This window comes from Macaca thibetana, chromosome 17, assembly GCF_024542745.1.
Source record: "Macaca thibetana thibetana isolate TM-01 chromosome 17, ASM2454274v1, whole genome shotgun sequence".
NCBI lineage: Eukaryota > Metazoa > Chordata > Mammalia > Primates > Cercopithecidae > Macaca > Macaca thibetana.
In genome coordinates, this window is record NC_065594.1 from 12,406,542 (window position 1) to 12,427,467 (window position 20,926).

At 39.8% G+C, this 20,926-nt stretch overlaps 1 protein-coding gene and 1 long non-coding RNA gene across 3 annotated transcripts in view; both read right to left on the reverse strand.

Moving 5' to 3' along the window:
* Positions 1-18,669, reverse strand: part of LOC126940591 (uncharacterized) — a 38,131-nt gene extending 19,462 nt beyond the window's left edge. Inside the window, exon 1 of the long non-coding RNA XR_007720820.1 lies at positions 157-18,669. This is a non-coding gene — a long non-coding RNA (uncharacterized LOC126940591). The remainder of the gene's footprint in view (positions 1-156) is intronic.
* The window catches only part of STARD13 (StAR related lipid transfer domain containing 13), a 556,563-nt gene that overhangs the window by 225,545 nt on the left and 310,092 nt on the right, over positions 1-20,926 (reverse strand). The gene's annotated exons all lie outside the window — the stretch shown is intronic.

The window sequence follows — 20,926 nt, forward strand, 5'->3', positions numbered from 1 at the left end:
CACAAATTAACTCAAAATGAATCAAAGCCCTAAGTATAAGAATGAACGTGTCAACAGGATACCAAGAAAATTCAATGAAGAAAGAATAGTCTTTTCAGTAAATGGTTTTGGGGCAATTAGATATCCACATGCAAAAGAATGAAGTTAAACCCCTACCTTATACCATATACACAAATTAACTCAAAATGAATCAAAGCCCTAAGTGTAAGAGTTAAAACTATAAAGCTCTTAGAAGACAACATTCATGACCTTAGATTAGATGTCATTTTTTAGAAATGACATGTAAAGCAATAAGCAATCAAAGAAAAAATAGATTAATTGGAATTCATTAAAATTAAAAACTTGAACTATAAAGAACACTATCAAGAAACCAAAGAGACAACCCACAGAATGGGAAAAAATATTTGCAAACCATGTATCTGATAAGAGTCTAATATCCAGAAATAAAAAGAACTCTTACAAATCAATGACGAATAGGCGAGAAAAATTAAGAAAGGTCAGAGGATTTGAATACACATCTTCCCAAAGGAGATATACGAATGCACATGAAAAGATGTTCAATATCATTAGTCATTAAGCGTATGCAAGTCAAAACCACGATGAGATACCATTTCACAACCACTAGGATAATTACAATAAAAAAGTTGGACAATAACAAGTGTTGATTAGGAGTAGAGAAATTTGAACCTGTTGCTGGCAGGAATGTAAAATGGTGCAACCACTTTGGAAAACAATTTGGCAGTTCCTCAAGAAGTTAGACATAGAGTTACCAATGACCAAGCAATCCCACTTATAGATCTATACCCAAGAAAATTAAAACATATGTTTATAGAAAAATTGTATGTGAATGCTCACAGCAGCATTATTAATCATAGCTAAAATGTGGAGACAACCCAAATGTCCATCTACTGATAAACAGATAAAATGTAGCATATCCATACAATGGAATATCATTCAGTAATAAAAAGGAATGAAGTACTGATGCATGTTACAGTATGGATGGACCTTGAAAACATGCTAAGTGAAAGATGCCAGACACAAAAGGCCACCTATTTTATGATTCTATGTACATGAAATGTGCAGCAGAGATGAATTCACAGAGACAAAAAGTTGCTAAGTGTTGGAGGGAGGGGAAATACAGTGTAATTGCTAATAGGCATGGGTTGCTTTTTGTGGTGATAAAAATATTCTGGAATTAGATAGTGGTGATGGTTGCACAAATTTGTGAATATACTAAAAACCACTGAAGTGTGCATTTTATGAGGGTGAATTTTATCTAAATTGTTTAAAAACAAATGTGATTTTAACAATAAGTTAAATTATCTCCTGTAAAGCTAGAGAAGTTACACAGTGGAATGGGACAAGCACTGAATCAAGAGACCTGCCACATCCCTGTTACCAAGATCTCTGTCTTAGTGTGGGTCAATCATTTATCCTGTCCAGCCCTTCGTGAGGACTTGCGAAATAAGGAGTTGGACTCGTATATGATCTCTAAGGCCCCTTTAGTTTCATAGCTCAGTATTTATAAGCCTGGACAAGAACTTAATACTTGGACAAAACCCTAAAAGGAATCAGATGCATATTTGTATACTCCTTGCTGTATTTTGGATACAGATGAGGCTCTATAGCGTGATATGGAACCATACCATCCAAGTTCAAGCCCTGCTTGGCTGCTTGCTAAATGCCTGCTCTTAGACAAGTTATTTCACCTCACTCCATCTCAACATCCTCCTCTGTAAAACTGGGTAATAGGATTGCCTACTGTTGTAAACGTTAAGTGAGCTTGTATATTGAAAGCACTAATTATAGAGTACACTCATAAAGGATGAAAAGAAAGCAACAGTGATCACAGCCTTTGGCTACTGCTAGAATGAATGTCTAGATTGCAGACATTGTGTTTTGTCACTTTTGCAAATGTTATTTCTCCTGGTCCTTACAGAAAGCCTAAAGGTAGCTATTTTACAGGAGAACACAGAGTTGGAACTATGGAGTGACTTGAGCCAGGAGCTGAGGGCTGTCCAGCTCAAACTCCAGTGCTCTTTTCTTCCTTCCCAGAGACCACACTCCAGGATTCCAGGGGACTGTGTTGACATCCAGGCACTGCAGGGTCTCTAGGAGTAGTACGTGGAGGGATTAGCTAACTAGTATGAGAAAATGGCTTGGAAATTTGATGGGATTAGCTATGTAGTATGCATTATGTGGAGGGATTAGCTAGCTAGCTAACTAGCATGGAAAATGGCATTTGAAATTCTTCTGAAGATGACCCCTGTGTTTTCAGTCCTCCTCTCAGGTGTACTCAGATGATTTTTTCAGAACCTCGAATTTTCAAAATATGCTTACATTATCTACTTTATGTATATTTCTCTAAATCACATTTCCACCCACAGATATTTTTTAAATGAATAAAAAATTATTGGCCAGGTATGGTGTCTTGCACTGGTACTCCCAGCTACACTGGAGACTGACGGGGGAGGACTGCTTGAGGCCAGGAATCTGAGACCAGCCTGGGCAACACAGGGAGACCCCATTTCTAGAAAACAAAAGAAAATCAATTTCCCATATGTACCATTCTAAATGGAAAACTGTATTGACACATTTTCAGTAGAAGTTGTCACACCCTCCCTCCTCTATGCAAGTAAACACAAGCTCATTCTTTCACTATAAACATATCACTGAAGGTTAGCCATGAGTTCTGGATGTATATAAATAATTTCTAGATTTCAGAGACTATTAAAAGTCACACAGTCAACTTTATGGAGGTCATTCAATATTGTGTGTTTAAAATAACATTGAATGTATTGTATTTGCTAGAAATAACATTACTGTTGCTTAAAACTGACTGAATATTTCTGAGACAGATTTGTCGTCCCCTTTGTTCTTTTGTAGACAGCATTCCCTCTACCTAATAACCCTGATTTCTGTAATTTCTATTAATGAATAATAATAATAAATAGGCCAGGTGTGGTGGCTCACCTGAGGTAACCCCGAGGCCAGCAGATCGCCTGAGGTCAGGAGTTTGAGACCTGCCTGGCCAACATGGTGAAACCCCATTTCTACTGAAAATACAAAAATTAGCCGGACATGGTGGCGGGCACCTGTAATCCCAGCTACTCGGAAGGCTGAGGCACGAGAATCGCTTGAACCTGGGAGATGGAGGTTGCAGTGAGCCGGGATCACACCACTGCACTCCAGCCTGAGCTACAGAGAGAGACTCTGTCTCAGAAAATAATAATAATAATAATAATAATAATAAAAGCCAACATTTTAAGCACTGACTCTGTGCCATCACTGTTCTCTTACATATATTATCTTATTTAATACTCATTCAAAAATGATTATTAGCTCCATTTTACAGATGAGATAACGGAAGTCGAGTGGTGAAGTATCTTGCCTAAAGCCACACAGCTAGGAGGTGGTAGCATCAAAGAACTTGGCTTTCCCGCTCTCTGGACCTCATTGCTGAACATCAATCCACATTGCTTATTTCTCTCTCCACCCAAGCCCAAATTCATCTCCTCTGAGAAGAGTTCTGTAAGTGATCCTTGCTCATAGGAGTTTGTTTTTTCTCTATTCTTTCAGAACTTATACACTCAGTTTGTAGAGCATTCGTTTACAATTTTTGGAAAATTTTGTTACTTTTTCAGAATCAAGAAATGCATAATCTGTGCATCAGGCTAAACTACTATTTAATACAAAGAAAAGTCTGCGTCCTCTAATTTTTTTGAATTCTTCTGCTATGACTTGTGAGTGAAACAATGTTCTGAATAAAGCAGTGTTCAGCAGATACTATCAATTCACAGCTCATTAATCACAGTGTTGAGATTCGCATATATGTAACTGCTAACAAGTATTATAGCTCATTTCCAAATCGATTCCATTTACCAATGTTATATACTGTAACAACTCACCCTTGTATCTAATACCTTCACTTATATAACTTTTCAAATCTGATGATGACAATCAACAAGAATGGCTTGTATTTCCTCAGAATGTACACGATGTACAAATAAACACCCCAAAGTCTTAGTAACATGAGCCTTCCAAACAATGTGATCAGTAAATCTTGTCCTACAGGCTCAAGGAGCTCTCTGTTTTCACTGTTGTTTGTACCGTTCTCCACGCAGTTTAGCTGAGAAGTTAAATCCAGCGTAAGTACATTAAAAAATGTATCTGATATTTTCATTTCCTAACAAATGAACCAGAAATTATATTTTGCAAGTAGGAAAGGCATGTTTTCTCCAAATGAAACTTGAAATCTTACATCTGCTCATAAAAATGTTGAACATCTGAAAATACGAACAAATGCTGGAGTTGCAGGAATGACCTAACAGCTGTCGCACGCGCAGATGTGACGTAAAAAGCTGCAGACGCATTATTCAGCTATTCAGAAATAGGATCTGGAAAGCCTTCTATTTTGGTACACAGTGAAAATTTATTTTTCTCTTGATAAGCCAAGGCTTCAGAAGTTAAAAAGAAGAGACTGCTATCTTTAAAAACCTAAGTCGGTATTTGCTACAATCATGCAATCTAGTTCTCCTTTCTACTAATTTAAACTAATATTCCAGTTTTTGAAAGATATACAACCTAAACAATGTCCCTGTGGACGCTGAATTAATTAAAATTGGCAGGGCATTATGAACAAGCAGTAGTACAATTTTCTTAGGAGAAATTTTTAAAAACATTTTTTTCTTCTTTTTTATAGACATCTAGACATGGAGATAGAGACCCAGGTAAGAACTGTAACAGAATAAGAGAAGAAATTTGATGTCCCAATATTTTTTCCTCTGCCCAGAAAATGAGTAGCACCAACCAGAGCCACCATGTTGGGCAGCACAGGATGTAATGTGATGAGGCCCCTACCAGGGTTGCGTCACACTGTGTTAACAGTGCCTGCCAGCCTGGCTCCCACTGATTCTCCGAACTCCAGCCGTATCAGATGCCTCCAATCCCTGCTCCGGCCCAAGTACTTGCCTGATTCTGAGCCTTTGCATATGCTGTTCCCACTGCCTTGTACGCCCTTCCTAACCCTTTCTCCCATGGAATTTACACTACCCTCCAGAACTCAGCTCAAACGCTATTCCTCAAGGAAGCATTCTCTAACCTACAGATGCTGTTAGCCTCCCTGCTGTACTCTGATTGCACCCTTCTCCCACTCAGCCTTTCCCACAACTGTAATTAAATAATTACATGGGCAATTTGTCGCACAAGTGTGATCTACCCCCTAGACGGCAGGCAAGTTTTATGAGAGTTGTTTTTCAGCTGAATTCCCAGCACCCAGCAAAGTGCCTTGCCCAGAAAAGACACTCAGTGTAATAGTACATATATGGTACTTACGCTCTCGTTTTACTACCTTAAACAAACAAAGCACTATCTCTGATCTTCTGCTTTCCCATTTTCCTATACTTTAAACTTGCTTCTCTGGCGTTCAATTAACTTAATGCCAGAAGAAAATGGATTCTGGCAAAAAAAAAAAAAAAAAAAAAAAAAAAAAAAACAGCCAGAAATATGCATCAGACTCATCAAAGACCACTGGGCTCCACAAAATGGCTCAGGTAAGAAACGCCATCTTGCTCCTTGGTCCCATCTTATTTCTATTCTGGTGTTATTCCCTTTTGGTCTGGTTTCACAGTCTCTGCTGAGGGAAACAAACAAATGAATAAAAAAAAAACAACGAAAGACCTCATCAGGACCTTGCATTCCTCTTGGGGATTTCATAAGGCTATTTCCGCAGCCGATGATCACTCTGACTTTGGGCAGGGAGAGGTTAAGAAAAAAAGTGCAATATTCTGCAACAGCTGAAATAATTTTCTGCCAAAGCCCAGTTTTAAATTCAAAGTATGTTTTCTCTGTATGTAGAAGGGAGTAAAAGGTCTAAAGTTATAATGTGACATATAAATTTAGCACTCTAAGATGCAAAAACAGAGCAGATATTTTTATACACTACTCATAATAATAATTACTATTGACTCTAAAGTAAGCAAATCCATATTTGTTTTCAAGTTAAGTGTGTTACTTGAGAATATTCGAAAACATTTGCTAAGGGGTGTGAACGGTGCAGACTCTCATCAAAATCCATCTGTCTGAATCTATTAACTGGCATTTCCCCAGCTGAGGCATTCCTCAAGTCCTACATAACAAAAGCTCCTTATGCGAGGAGTGAGGGCTGATACTGAACTTAGAAACTGGATTTATTTTATCCAGAATTAAGAGTTCTAAATGGATTTTGCAAATGTGTATCTTTATGACCCAACTCTATCACACAAAACCAACAGCGGATGTCAAATAGAAAATTAGAGCTTGAGCTTCAAAGTCAAGGTAGTTATGACTGCTTTTCTATTTTAAAAAACAATTTGAAAATATTCATGTAAATTATTCAGGGTAAGGTGTGTTTAGTGTTTCATGTCTTTTATATCCCCCCATGGACTTCATTGCTTTCTGTTTTTCACTCAATGTTAATGAAGAGATGTTATCTTCAGTTTTTAGAATTTGTATGTTTTTGAAGGACTACAGTATTTAGATTATCCCAAATCAAGAAAACTCTACTTTCATCATCTATAAAAAGGCTGCATGTGTTTTCTGAGCACATGGAAGGCCGTAACAAATGCCTGCAGATTGATTGTGATATGTTGGTCTTCTACATCCTTGTCAAGTTTATTCCTAACGTCTTCCTTTCTGAAAATGGGTGCTGCTCCTCCAGACTATACCGGAAATGTCATTTCTATTGCCCTGTGTTTACAAACCCTGGAATCTCTATTTTACTGCCACTCATCTTTTCTCTTTCATGTATATCAAAAGTACATATGCTATATTGGGCATGTGTGCATATATGTATCTATATCTTTTGAGGAAGTAAACTGAAAAGCTTCAGAACCTACACATCAAAAAGTTTGCCACAGTTTGCTTGCGTATCACAGGCAGCTTATCATTTTCCCCCCAAAACCTCACTGGCACAACGGTGCTTTTAGTGTAGCCAACACTACTTCCTACTGATGCTGAGTAAGTGAAGGTTCAGTTTAACTCTTCTCTAGTCTTCATCAAATCCTAAAATGGCCGGTATGTGAGGCCTCAGTAGCTCCAAAAGGAAACAGGATGAGGGCCTTTCTCAGATACTCTGCTTCCTGTTATCAACCAACAGTTCTGCCCACCAATACCTCCTGATTATTCTATACACAGAGAGGAAAAAAAATGAATAAAGAAAATTCAAAATGAACATGAAGTACTGGTATAACCTAGGATTTTGAGTCCTTTTCTTCACAAAACCTTTTTATCTCAGGCACTTTAAAGAATTTTTAAAATCTCCTTCCCTTGGTCCTATTATAGGCTGAATAAAACGATCCAAATGTTTCACTCCAAAGGCGAAGAAGAGACTTTTTTTTAAAAAGAGTTTAAAAATGCATACACTGCATCCCCAAATCACCTTAGAAAGTCATCTTGAGTCCTGTGAAGCCCAACATTGTCTCTGTTACTAAGAAGCAGAAAAGTGGCCGGGCGCGGTGGCTCACGCCTGTAATCCCAGCACTTTGGGACGCCAAGGCGGGAGGATCACGAGGTCAGGAGTTCGAAACCATCCTGGCTAACACGGTGAAACCCACAAAAAAATTAGCCTGGTGTGGTGGCAGGCGCCTGTAGTCCCAGCTACTGGGGAGGCTGAGGCAGGAGAATGGCGTGAACCCGGGAGGCGGAGCTTGCAGTGAGCTGAGATCCCGCCACTGCACTCCAGACTGGGCGACAGAGTGAGACTCCGTTTCAAAAAACAAAAAAGAAGCAGAAAAATGAAGCTGAAAGAATATATAATTCATAACCGGTGAAACATGCAAAGGTGATCTCTCCCCATCTCCCTCTCTCTCTCTCCTCCAGAAACACAAGCACTGCACTTCAATGGAGTTACAAACCAGCACTTCCTTTCAGAACAACTGTAAAAATCACAGGATGTCGAGAATCATTTTAAATAGGTAACACAAATAAACAGGAAATCCCCTCTTCCCCACCTGGCCTTCCTCACCCACTCCCTATGCTGGGAAAGCCCTAAAGAGATTTATCAGCCAGAGAGTTCTGCTAGAGCTGTTTTCACTTAGTTAAACACCACTTTTGTACACTAGAGTTTTACAAAGAGGCCATCAAGGTAAGAAGCTAAATTTGAAATGAAATTTTCTTTTAGTGTATGTCAATAAAGTAATGTAAACCAAACACAATATGTACTAAATTCCCCGTTTTAAACTATTGTCTTTGGTTTCTTCCTGTCCTCTGACACTGAGGGGGGAAAAAGGAAACTGCGTTCAGAGCATCTGCTGTGTGATATAACGGTGTTTTCAAAGTGGGGTTCACACAGCAACAGCCTCACAATTCCCTGAAATGGTTCTTTAAAATGCAGGTTCCTGGACCCCCATCTGTTCAATCTGATTTTCTGACAGGTGGACCCCAAATTATGTATACTGAAAAACACCTCAAAGTGATTCTTTTGTACTAAAACTTGGGAATTAATAAAATGACTGCTTCTAAATGCTTTCACGTAGGTTATCTTATTTATTAGGTGAAGAATATATCTCGCCTCAGTTCTAGTAATCCATTCACACTCAAGTGGTGCTCTTATAATTTGTTCTAGATGTCTATCCCCCTTTAAGCAGAAATAACCATGCTGTTCTTCCATCTTGGACACTTCATGGTCACATGCCTGAGCCATGTGACTTTGTTCAAGTTCCTAAACCTGCATGAACTGTGGCTGTATGCTATGAGACATGAGCATAATACTGACCTTCTAGGACTGTTTTATGTATCAATTTCAATAACAAGTGTGCCTGGCACATGGTTAGCACTCAAAAAGTTGTAGGTATTTTAATTTTTCTTGATAAAAAAGGTGCACCGAAGAAATAGTTGTATATTTATTCACAATTAGTGCTTCAATCTTAGAACACCACACTAGAAATGTGATGAGAAACCAATGCTACCATTTAAAATATACATGTAATACCTACATATCTTCTGTCTCCATTAAATAAGTTCTCTTGAGAGACGATATTTATTTTTTAAATGGTGGCCAGCTTGAAATATTTCCCAAATGCTATTCTGAGTACACTTTAGAGGTATGTGATGATTATATTTGGTAATTTTTATTTTACATTTACATTTACTTTTTTTTTTTTTTTAATTTTTGGAAATAGGGCCTTTCTGTCACCCAGGCTGGAGTGCGGTGGCACAATCGTAGCTCACTGCAGCCTTGAACTCCTGGGTTGAAGCGATCTTTCTGCCTCAGCTTCCCAAGTAGCTGGGACTACAGGCACGGGCCACTACATCTGGCTAATTTCTTAATTTTTTTTTAGAGATGGGGTCTTGCTATGTTGTCAAGGTTGGTCTTGAACTCCCAGCCTCAAGGGATCCTCTGGCCTCCGCCTCCCATAGCACTGGGATTACAGGCATGAGCCATTGTGGTGGTCCCTTTGGTGATTTTTATAATCAACATTTTTTAAATCACTGTAAGTAAATAAATATAATTTAAAAGGAGGGTGAAATCTGTCCTTCCAAATACACGGTAAAGGTGCTACATTTATGCACTTTGAAAATGGATTTGCTCTTTAAAATAGTTAAGTTTTTCATGGTCAAACCTGATGAAAAGAAGGTGATTGATCTTCAGGGATCCAAAAGTGAAACCTGAACAAAGCGGAGACTTGTTTTCTTGTGCAGTTCAAGAGTTGACAGTTCCCAAGAAGAGCTTCAAGTGTTGCTGAGATAGGGTGGTAGGCCACTAATATCATTTGGATGTAAATATTTCAGTCTATGTATATTTTTAAAGTCTGTCTTATTTTGGCTTAATCATACCTAAAACATCATATGTCATTTGTGTTTTGTATACTGTCTCTCCATAGGGTTCTTGAATTAATATACTTGAGTGTGAAAATTGTTTTTCCAACAATAATGATTTCCATCTATGGCTTCTAGATTAAGCAGGATCCAGGTATAATGGTGATAGAGACTGTAATATGAAGTAGTTTATTCTAAGCCAATCTGTTCAGAGGTTTGAGGGCTCTGGAAACAGATCATGTGGTTCTTAATGTTTACTTCGGATTACTCCTTAGCTTTGAGAACCCAGGCCAAGAATCACCTAACATTTTAGAGTCAAAATGTCCTTATTATAAAATTATAAAACATACTAGTATGTTAATAGTACTAACCCTATGGGCCACTAGAATGAAATAAAATAATGCATGGGAAGTGCTTAGCACAGACTCTGTGCTAAAACATAGCAAGGACTCCATCAGTGCTAACTATTGTCAGTTTTTCTAGACTCTCCATGATGGCAAGCAACAATTTCAACCAGAGTGGGGGAAATGCATTATTCTTTTTGAAAGATCGACCAAGAAAGGGAAAGAGGGATGGGGTCATGGGATACATGTGAGTTTCTCTCTAAGCAGCACAACCATCTCTCTAATTTAGCTCATAATTCCCTTGTGGTCTTATAAAGACAGTATTAATATTTCCCACATGCCAAGTAGGGGCCCTTGAGTCACAACAAGAGTTCTAATGGTGCCAGTGAGTTATCAGTGGAGGTAGGCATCAAATTCAGCATTGTTTTCAGCTGGGTTCTCGAACAGTTCACTGCCTTTCATATGCAGATGATCTGTTATGCAATAATTTAATTCAATGCTTTTCATAAAGAATGCCACAGAGGGCCTGCTTCATATGTGTTACTTTGTTGTTGCCCTGGTGACATTTGAAGAGCCCTCAGGCAACTACAGATATCCGAGGATTCCAGAGGGCAACTTCATATGAACAAAAAGGCTAAGTGTTACGGTGCAGCTGTTCAATGCAGATTCTCAAGTTCTGCCCATGAATTAATACTTTTCTTCTGGCTTCTTATTTTCTTGCCTCTAGTCAGTATGTTAAATAAATTCAGCTTTCCATGAGAGGTTGAACTTATACATAATCAAATAACTCAAAAATTTTTAATGAAAATTTGTGAAACCTTTTAAACTATGTACCTAAAATCATTCTGTAAATATACTAAAGTCATGGAATTACAGGATTTTTTTGGTCTTTCAAATTCTTTATTTTGTGACAATTTAATTTTTATGACATATAAAAAAAGTATATATTTAAGGTATACAACTGGATGTTTTCATATACATTGTGAAATGACTATCACATTCCAACTAATTAACATATTCATTATCTGTATATAATTATCATTTTGGCACCCTTTGACCAACATCACTCCATTTTCCCCTCTTCCCTGCTCCAGACAACCACCATCCTACTTTCTACTTCTATAGTTTGACTAGTTTAGATTCTACATACAAGACAGATCATGCAGTGTTTCTCTTTCTGCGTCTTGTCTACTATTTTGCTTAGCATAACTTCCTCTAGCTTCATCCAACTTGTCATAAATGGCACGATTTTCTTCTTTTTTAAACCTGAATAATATTCCATTGTGTATGTGTGTGAGTGTATAAAATCACTTTTTTTTGTTTTGAGACAGAGTCTGGCTCTGTCGCCCAGGCTATAGTGCAGTGATGCAATCTTGGCTCACTGCAACCTCCACCTCCTGCGTTCCAGTGATTCTCCTGCCTCAGCCTCCCGAGTAGCTGGGATTAGAGGTGCCTGCCACCATGCCCAGCTAAGTTTTGTATTTTTAGTGGAGACATGGTTTCACCATGTTGGTCAGGCTGGTCTTGAACTCCTAACCTCAAGTGATCCACCCCCCTCAGCCTCCCAAAGTGCTGGGATTACAGGCGTGAACCACCGCACTTGACCCAAATCACGTTTTCTTTATCTGTTCACTGCAGGACATTTAGGTTGTTTCCATATCTTGATTATTGTGCAAACTGCTGCAATGAACATGGGAGTGCAGAGAGCTCTTTACTATCCTGTAGGGCTGCTTGATTATATGTTCCATTTGTAATTTGGGGGAAACCTTCCTACGTTTTCCATAATGGCTGTATAAAATTATATTCCTAACAACAGTGAACAAGGGTTCTACTTTCTCCACATCTTTGCCAACATTTTTAATCTTTTATCTTCCTTATAATAGTCACCCTAAAAGGTATGAAGTGATATCTCATTACGGTTTTGACTTGCATTTACCTGATAATTACAGATGTCGAGCACCTTTTCATATGTTTATTGGCATTCTGAATTTCCTTTTTTGAGAAGTGTCTATCTTGGTCCTTTGCCCATTTTTTAATCCAGTTATTTGTATTTTTGGTATTGATCTGTATGAGTTCCTTATATAATTTGGATATTAAGAGTTTTAAGTAGTCATTAATAGTTGTGAACTCTTTGAAATCTTGCATAAAGCAGGTCACTAAGAAATGCTATGAACAAATAAATATAGGCATTGATGTCCATTTCAGATTTCTTTTCAAGAGGGTGCTTCTAAAGTAACCATTGCGCAAAAGTTCTCTGAAAAAATAGGTCAAGAAGTGATATTAGTTCCACTATGGAAATCATTGGCTCCAAAGTCTCTGTAATCACCACATGTACTTCTGACACTTACTTTAACTCTAAATTTGCAAATCCATGTTAAGGGCACCAAGGCTTGGAGCGAAGATGTCCCCAGAGACTGGCGGAATTTCCAGGAGCTCTGGTAGGTTCTGCTAATTCAACAAAAGCCATCTTTAAAAGCCATGGAGGACCTCATGCGCTTTGCAACATCCATGCAAGAAAAGAGGCTCTCATGATTATGCTATAAAGTTGTAGAGCAAAGTAATTTAGACAGAATGGATATAAAAATAAACAGGGCCTTGTGATTCTCATGATAGAGAAAAGAAAATGGATTCACATATTCTTATCATCCTGGAGTCAGAAAAGAATTTGCAGACTATCCAATAGAGCACCAAAGCATGAGGTATGCAAGCTCCTCATCTGGCTCTACCCCCGACCTTGTTAGTCTTCTCTTCACTGGCTCTTTTTCTTGCACCTGAGGTCCCAGCAACATCAAATAATTCCTCATGCCGCTCCGTGCATCTCTGCTTCTTTGCCTGTGCTCTGTACTTCCTTCTCCTTCCAGTGTAATTTCTCTCCTTTAAGGTTCAACTCAGAGACCTCCTCTGTGACAAGCCACTCCACCCTCTGATCTCTCCCTACATCTTCATTCTTGTTTTCTGTTTTTTTTGTTTTGTTTTAAGGCGGAGTTTTGCTCTTCGTTGCCCAGCCTGGAGTGCAATCTTGGCTCACTGCAATCCCTGCCTCCTGGGTTCAAGTGATTCTCCTGCCTCAACCTCCCAAGTAGCTGGGATTACAGGTATGCATCACCATGCCCGGCTGATTTCTTTTTTTTTTTTTCAGTAGAGACAGGGTTTCGCCGTGTTGGTCAGGCTGGTCTCGAACTCCTGACCTTAGGTGATCCACCTGCCTCAGGCTCCCAAAGTGCTGGGATTACAGGCGGGAGCCACTGCACCTAGCCTCTTCATTCTTCTACTACCATACTTGTCCTAAGTTCCTTGAGTGTTAGTTAGAATTAGGGTCTTTTTCATCTTTTTTCTCAGTGCAGAGCACAGCAGAGTGTCTGACATGTGATGTTCACTCAATAAATGTTTTTCATGGATGAATGAATGTAGCTAATTTCTCCTATTTGCATAAAAAAAACCAAGGGCCAGCGGTTATTTGCTCCTTCCTCTTAATTATGTGATGGCCTTTATGTAATTAGCAACTAAGTATTTTTTGTATAATTGAGACATTAACTAAATTTGAATCATCAAGGAGACTGGTAAAAGGTCTTACTGCTTCCACTCTTGGCCTGTCTTGTCTTTTCCTTCCACATTTTACATCAAAAACCAGGTGAATTGCTCTCAGCAAATCATACCCCAAGGCATATCCAGACTCTCTCCCAGGCATAAGGCTGCAGAGGATCTGACTACCTGTCGACCCCATTCCCTAAACCTCTCCCTGTCGCTCACTGCATTCCAGCCCCACCTACCTCCTGCCTAGAACATTCTTTCTCCCAGATCTCTGAATGTCCCTGCTTCAACACCACTTCTCCAGAGAGCTCTTTTGCAATGAACTGAATGTCTGTGTCCCCCCAAATTTCATATGTTGAAGTCCCATCCCCCAATTTGATGGTATTGGGAGGTGGGGATTTTAGGAGGTAATTAGGTCATGAGAGCAGAGCTCTGGTGAACGGGATTAGTGCCCTTATAAAAGGGACCACAGAGAGATTTCTCACTCTCTTTCTGCCACGTGGGGATACAACCAGAAAACGGTAGTCTGCACCCTGGAAAACAGTCCTTTTTAGAATCCAACCATGCTGGCACTCTGATCTTGGACTTCCAGCCTCCAGAACTGTGAGAAATAAATGTCTGCGGTTTAAGCCACCAGTCCATGATATTCTGTCAGGGCAGCCCACACTACCTAAGACACTCTTTCTGTTCATTGTATCCAAAATAGCACCCCCTTTCATTCTCCAGCTTCTCTACATTTTTTGTTTTTTCTTCATAATACATTAATCACAGCACTTACATATAATTATTACTGTCTCCACCACTTGAATCGAAGCTCAGTAAGGCTGCGGATTTCGTCGGTTGTATTCAACACGAATCCCCAGTACTGTGAGTGTTTAGCATAGTAGATCCTTAAGAAATATTTGCTGAATAAATTAAGTGAATGAGAACCTTGCAGTCTTTGTAAAAATCAAATCACATAATTTGGGAAATTACTCAAGAAATTCATTATTTTTTCTCAAGTTTTATAATAGCAATAATAATAATAATTTTAAGTGGCCAAAAGGGACATTTCCATTTTAAACACATGACAAATATATTTTTAAATTTCAACTATGCTGGCTGGGCGCGGTGGCTCATGCTTGTAATCCCAGCACTTTGGGAGGCCAAGACGGGCAGATCCCTTGAGCTCAGGAGTTCGAGATCAGCCTCGCCAACATGGTGAAAACCCGTCTCTACTAAAAACATAAAAATTAGCTGGGCTTGGTGACGGGCACCAAATCCCAGCTACTCAGGAGGCTGAGGCATGACAATAGCTTGAACCTGGGAGGCAGAGGTTGCAGTGAGCCAAGATCGTGCCACTGCACTCCAGCCTGGGCAACAGAGTGACACTCAGTCTCAAAAAATAAAATAAAAAATAAAAAATAAATTTCAACTATGCCTTCTCCATTTCCTTCCTCCCTCCTACATGCAATAACAACAGCAGTATTAGGTTCCTTTAGCTGTAAAATGAAAATTTCCAGTTGCACCTTAGAAGGATGCTAGAGGGTAGGAGTTTATCTGGCACAAATCTACAAAGCTGACAGGTGCACCAAACACCTGGGGGTGGGATCATGGCAGGACAGGTGGGGTTTGGGGTCAGAGGTAAACTGAGGAGGAACTCATTTAGGAGGGAGCAAGTCAATGCCTTTCATGTCCTTCAGTCTTTCCTTTAATCAGTCGCTGAGTCAGTTAGGCTGCCAAGAAACACTTATAAAACACAGGAAAGCCTTTGCTCTTGAAGGTAAGTAAAGTACCATATTTTCTCTTGAAAAGTTGGTACTCTAGAGACTAATTTCAGAAACAGACATCTTGCTCAGGAATGAGTGGCCAAGTATGATTTCACTTATAATTACCAGAGTCAGTGTGACTTGAAGTTGGGCTGTAATCTCAAACTTGTCACTAAGGAGATAGGTGACCTGCAACAGGTGAATTTAACCTCTCTGAAGTTCCATCAGCTCTTCTAAAATGAATGACTTGGACAAGACCATCTATAAGATGTCTGTGTGTTCTAATACTTCATGACTCAGAAAACAAAGAAGAGGTAAAAATATTGGCTGGAATTCCGTTGTCATATTAAAAAGCTTGAAAAAAAAATCGTATAATCTATCAACAACAATTCACTTTTTAGAAGTTTGCTAGGCACTGATTTGCAAGAGAAGTAAGAGACGGCATCCATTCTTGTATTTCCTCAACAATTAGGTTATTTTACTATGTGGATTACACAGCAGAGGGTGAAAGACTTTTTTAATGCAAGACAAAATTTCTCTATTCTAGTACAAAAGAAATCTTGCTGGTGAGACAAGGACCAGATTGAAATAGTCAGCAGAGTGGATGGAAAAGGGGGAAACTTGAAGCCAGATGAGACCCCAGTCTGCACCTTACTACCTGCACTGAACTTGGCATGAACTTGGCCAAGTTCCTTCACTTACCTCATCTTTAAAATAATGATCGGGACCTCAGTGTCATGGAAGGATGACATATGGAAAAACCCTGAACCGGGGCCTGACACAGAGTGGACCCTCACCAGGGCTGGTCCTCCTGCCCTCTCGCCCCCAAGACATAAAAGGAGAGACCCTCAAGAGGTGGCAGTGGGCATCACCAGAATGGAATTGGCAAGGAAATCATGACGGGCTTGAGCCAGCTCTTAAAAAATGGGCAGGATCTAGGTAGGCAGAGAGAGAGAGAGAGAGAGAGAGAGAGAAAGGTATCTGACCTGGAAGACATTCCATGGCACAAGGTGTGAGCCTGAAATAGCCATGAGAGTTTAGAGCCATTTCCAATAACTGGTGGGAGGACAGTGCCAGGCAGGTGGTGAACAAACACCTGGAAAGCTTGTTATGAAATAAATACACACACACACTCCTATACCCCCCACCTCCTAGCCACAGCGCACACACACACCGCACACTCACACATTTTAAAATACAACCTGTATTTTAAAAAGCTTTTCTGGTGGTTCCGATGCTCCCTGAGGTTTGGGTGTCACCGGCTGGGTGGAGGTAACAGCAGCTGACTGACCCGGACAGGGCAGAGCTCGCAGTGGGCTGGAGGAAAGTGACGGGAAAGGTCATCACTGGAGTAGGAGCCTGGACTCAAATCCCCCCTGCCACGCCCCGGCCATGGAGCCCTGGAAGCCACATGATGTTTCCTGTCCTCATTTGTCTCGTTAATGCAAAATAGAGATCACGGCACCAGCTTTGTCTCCTGCGAGGGACTTTTGTTACAATCTGTTGATTTTAAACCACTGTTATATTACATTCATAGACTAACACTTAGCTGTAAATCGCTACAGAAAAATTCAGGGTCACCATGAATCCCCATCATTATCGTGGAGACTCTGGGATGCCGGAACACCACAACCAGCTCCCTCTGTGACACCCTGTGTGAGGCAACAGTGGGGCAGGACTCTGAAAATGGTTCCATGCTGTCACTACGACACCCATGAACTGAGCTGTGGTGCTTCCTAAGTGCTAGACTGTGATTAGGGTGGGGGTCCTGGAGTCATTGGGGTCTCATAAGTCATGAAAGTCAGGTCGCTCTCTCAAACCTACACAGCTACAAGTAGTGGGTACGTGCCTTGCATACGCCACTTAACCTCTCCTAGCCTTGAAGGTTTCGTCAACTTACTAAGTAAGGTACTTCTACTTACTAAGTAGGTTAGTAATAGTAAGCATAGTCACCACGTACCGTTTATGTAGTCTGTGCCATACACACAGCAAGCAACCAATGAGGTGTATGGAGGCTGAAATTCAGCCCCGGGTACATTCGCCGAGCCACACAACTATGGGGCTGCATTGTCCCAGAAGAGGCATCTTTTTCTAATTCATCATCCCAGAGAGGACCGATGTGAATTTTCTAAATCACAGCGAGGTGCTGTTTGTGCTAACAGTGACCCTGGCAGTACCTGCTGAGAAGCCTGGGCATTAAGTAAGAACATGCATGAAGTCCTTAGCACAGTGCCAGGAATACAATAGAGTCCAATACTGGGTAGCCGTTAATGTTAAAATATCATTCATCAATTCATTCAACAAGCATCCATCGTGCATCTCCTGTATACCAGCTACATGCTAGGACAGCTGGCATGTCTGCAATGAATAAGACGTTACCCTTTCCCTGGAAGAACTTGTGGTTTAAGGGTAAACAGAGACACACATGTAAATCATTATATTCAAGTATGGATACAGGAGGGCTTCTCCAGAGTGATCGTATAGCTTAAATTACTGAATACTAATGACTGTGCTATTAAGGTTTAATTTATTTATACAAATTCAGCATTTCATATCTGGAAAGGAAAACTTATTATGACTCTTTGATAAAGCTGCTTACACATCTCATACTTCCTTGTGTTCAGATTAGACACAAAAAACAGGGTAATCAAGCCACTGTTACGGGATCACCACCTGTGTCCACTTGGATGCCAGGACCCTGCTGTCAAAGACAGGTCCACCTCTTACAACATGGCCTAAAATTGGCTGATTATAAACTGCCTGCTGGCCATGTTTGGTGGCTCACACCTATAATCCCAACATTTGGGGAAGCCGAGGTGGAAAGATTGCTTGAGCCGGAGAATTTGAGGTCAGCCTGGGCAACATGGTGAGACTCTGTCTGTACAAAAAAAAAAAAAAAAAGCTGGGTGTTGTGGCATGTATCTGTAGTCCCAGATACTCAGGAGGCTGAGGTGGGAGGATGGCTTGAGCCACAGAAGTTGAGGCTGCAGTGAACCAAGATCACACCACTGCACTCCAGCCTGGATGACAAAGTAAGACCCTGTATCAGGAAAAAAAAAAAAAAAAAAAAAATCTCCTTACTTGTGTTCCTATTCAGAACAACTCAAATGTATTATTGGATGAAGTAGCCTAAGAACAAGTGAAAACGCATGCATACACTCTGATTTTCAATTGCCCGGAAATATCAGGTTGGTGCAAAAGTAATTGCGGTTTTTGTCATTGAAAGTAATGGCAAAGACCGCAATTACTTTTGCACCAACATAATACTTCATATTAAATAATAACTTTTAAACAAAAGAAATATATATATACATATATATTTTTTACTTTGTTAAATGGAGTTCTATGGATATCCTGTATTAGCAAAGGAGGATTTAACCTGTACAGTTTTGTAAGACTAGACCCAGTCAGCGTTAGTGTTCTTCCCAGAGACAAATGGGAATAATGACAAAATAAAATGTTAGCAGATATAAAATCCCTGATGATAAATGACAGGCTTTATTACTACCTCTCCTAATTTCCTTTTCTGAGTAAGTACCCTAGGTGAAACCTACACAAGAAATAGCTTTAATGATTTTAATAGAAGTGGTTTAATGAACTAATCTATTATGAGTGTTGTAAATATTTAATTAAGAAACAGCTTAATTAAGAAATTTTAAAAACAAAGATCTGCAAGTCTATCATATCAAGAGTTTTACCTTGTCCCAATTTCCTATTATTCCTCAGCACCACAATACTTTTTAAAAAACTAATTAAAATATTTGCTTCAATATATGTAATAAGGAAATACAATCACTATATCAATAACTCTGCAAATATCAGGGGTCATATTATTGCCTTACTTTATAATGCTGTTGTCAGAATCAATAAACCATAAAATAAAACAAACACACTTTCTTTTTGGGGAGTTCGCCTTCCCCAAAAGCAAGGGGCACAGACGATGTGGATTGTAGACGGTAGATGCTCAAGGGACGACTTCCACGGACCCTTCAGTGATTTACACATGGCCATTATCTTACCTATATAACACCAAGTCACCAACAAAGGTGAATTCACAAAGTCATGGTTCTATAAGGAACTGGCTTTCCCTGAGTGCAGGACCAGCTACATCATTTGCAGGGTCCAGGATGAAATGAAAATGTGGGTCCTCCATTCAATAATTATTAAGAATTTCAAGATGGTAACAGCAGAACATTAAACCAAATGCGGGGCCCTTCTATGCATGGGGCCCTGTATGACTGCACAGGTCACATGTCCCTGCAGTCAGTCCTGCCAGAGTGTGGTGCAAAGACTGTTGAGATTTTAGAGGAGTTTGCAGGCTCTGGACTCCTGGCTTGTCCCCTCTTGTCCTTTCTTCAATTCTGGTAGATGTAGTTCCAATAGCAGAAGGTACCAGTTATAAGTTGCTGGTATCCAAAGCTTCATGGGAGTGACATTGGTGGGTTTCCTAGAGTACACTTAGGGGCTTCTGCCCTTTCTCTCAACTAGCAGACCAACACATGAAATCCAGATAGAAAAAGTGCTAAAGGACTTACGACATTAAGGCTCTTTTAGACTCATGGTCTGGTTTTATGGATTCATTGATCTTTTAAAGTTAAATGGGACCTTAGAGATTATCTAGTCTGATTTCTCTCATTTTAATTAGGTCTCCAGCAAATTCCATGTAGGCCAAAAGCATGCAGATGAATTCTCATTTGCATAGCTCTACAGCTGTTGGTGATTTTGATGATGAAATCATAGTTGACAGTCTTTCAGAAAGACAAAATGTTAGTATAATGAATGATTCATCTATAACACTCATGGATCGATATGAGATGCTGCCAGCCATGCTAACAATATATTGAGCATTTGATTTTTTTTTTTAAATCCCCATCAGAGCAAGGAGAGTGAGCTGCATGTCTTAGTACTTGGAAATCTCTGGATATGGGATCTAGAATGGGTTTATAAGATCCAGGAAATCAAGACCGTCCTGTCTAACATGGTGAAAACCCGTCTGTACTAAAAATGCAGAAAATTAGCCAGGCGTGGTGGCACCTGCCTGTAGTCCCAGCTACTCGGGAGGCTGAGGCAGGAGAATGGCTTGAACCCGGGAGGCGGAGGTTGCAGTGAACCGAGATTGCACCACTGCACTCCAGTCCGGGCCACAGAGTGAGACTCTACCTTAAAAACAAAACAAAACAAAACAAAACAAAAATACAGGAACAAAGCATATGAATCTAGAAGTGAAGGAAATGGGTGGTTTCGGGTGGGGGTTAAAGGATCTCCTTTATCAAGAATACATGTCTCTGCTCCTCTATTCCCTACTTATATGTATGTTGTCTTCAATAATCCCTTACATAGGTTTTACTATGGGCCAGACGCTGTGCTACGTTCTTTGCAAATATTAACTCATTTAATCCTCATAAAAACCCTCTAAGGTAAGTACTATGCTAATCCTCCTCTTTAAAGATGAAGAAACTGAGAAACATTGAGATTAGTTATCTTGTCCAAGGGCCCACTGGTTTAACT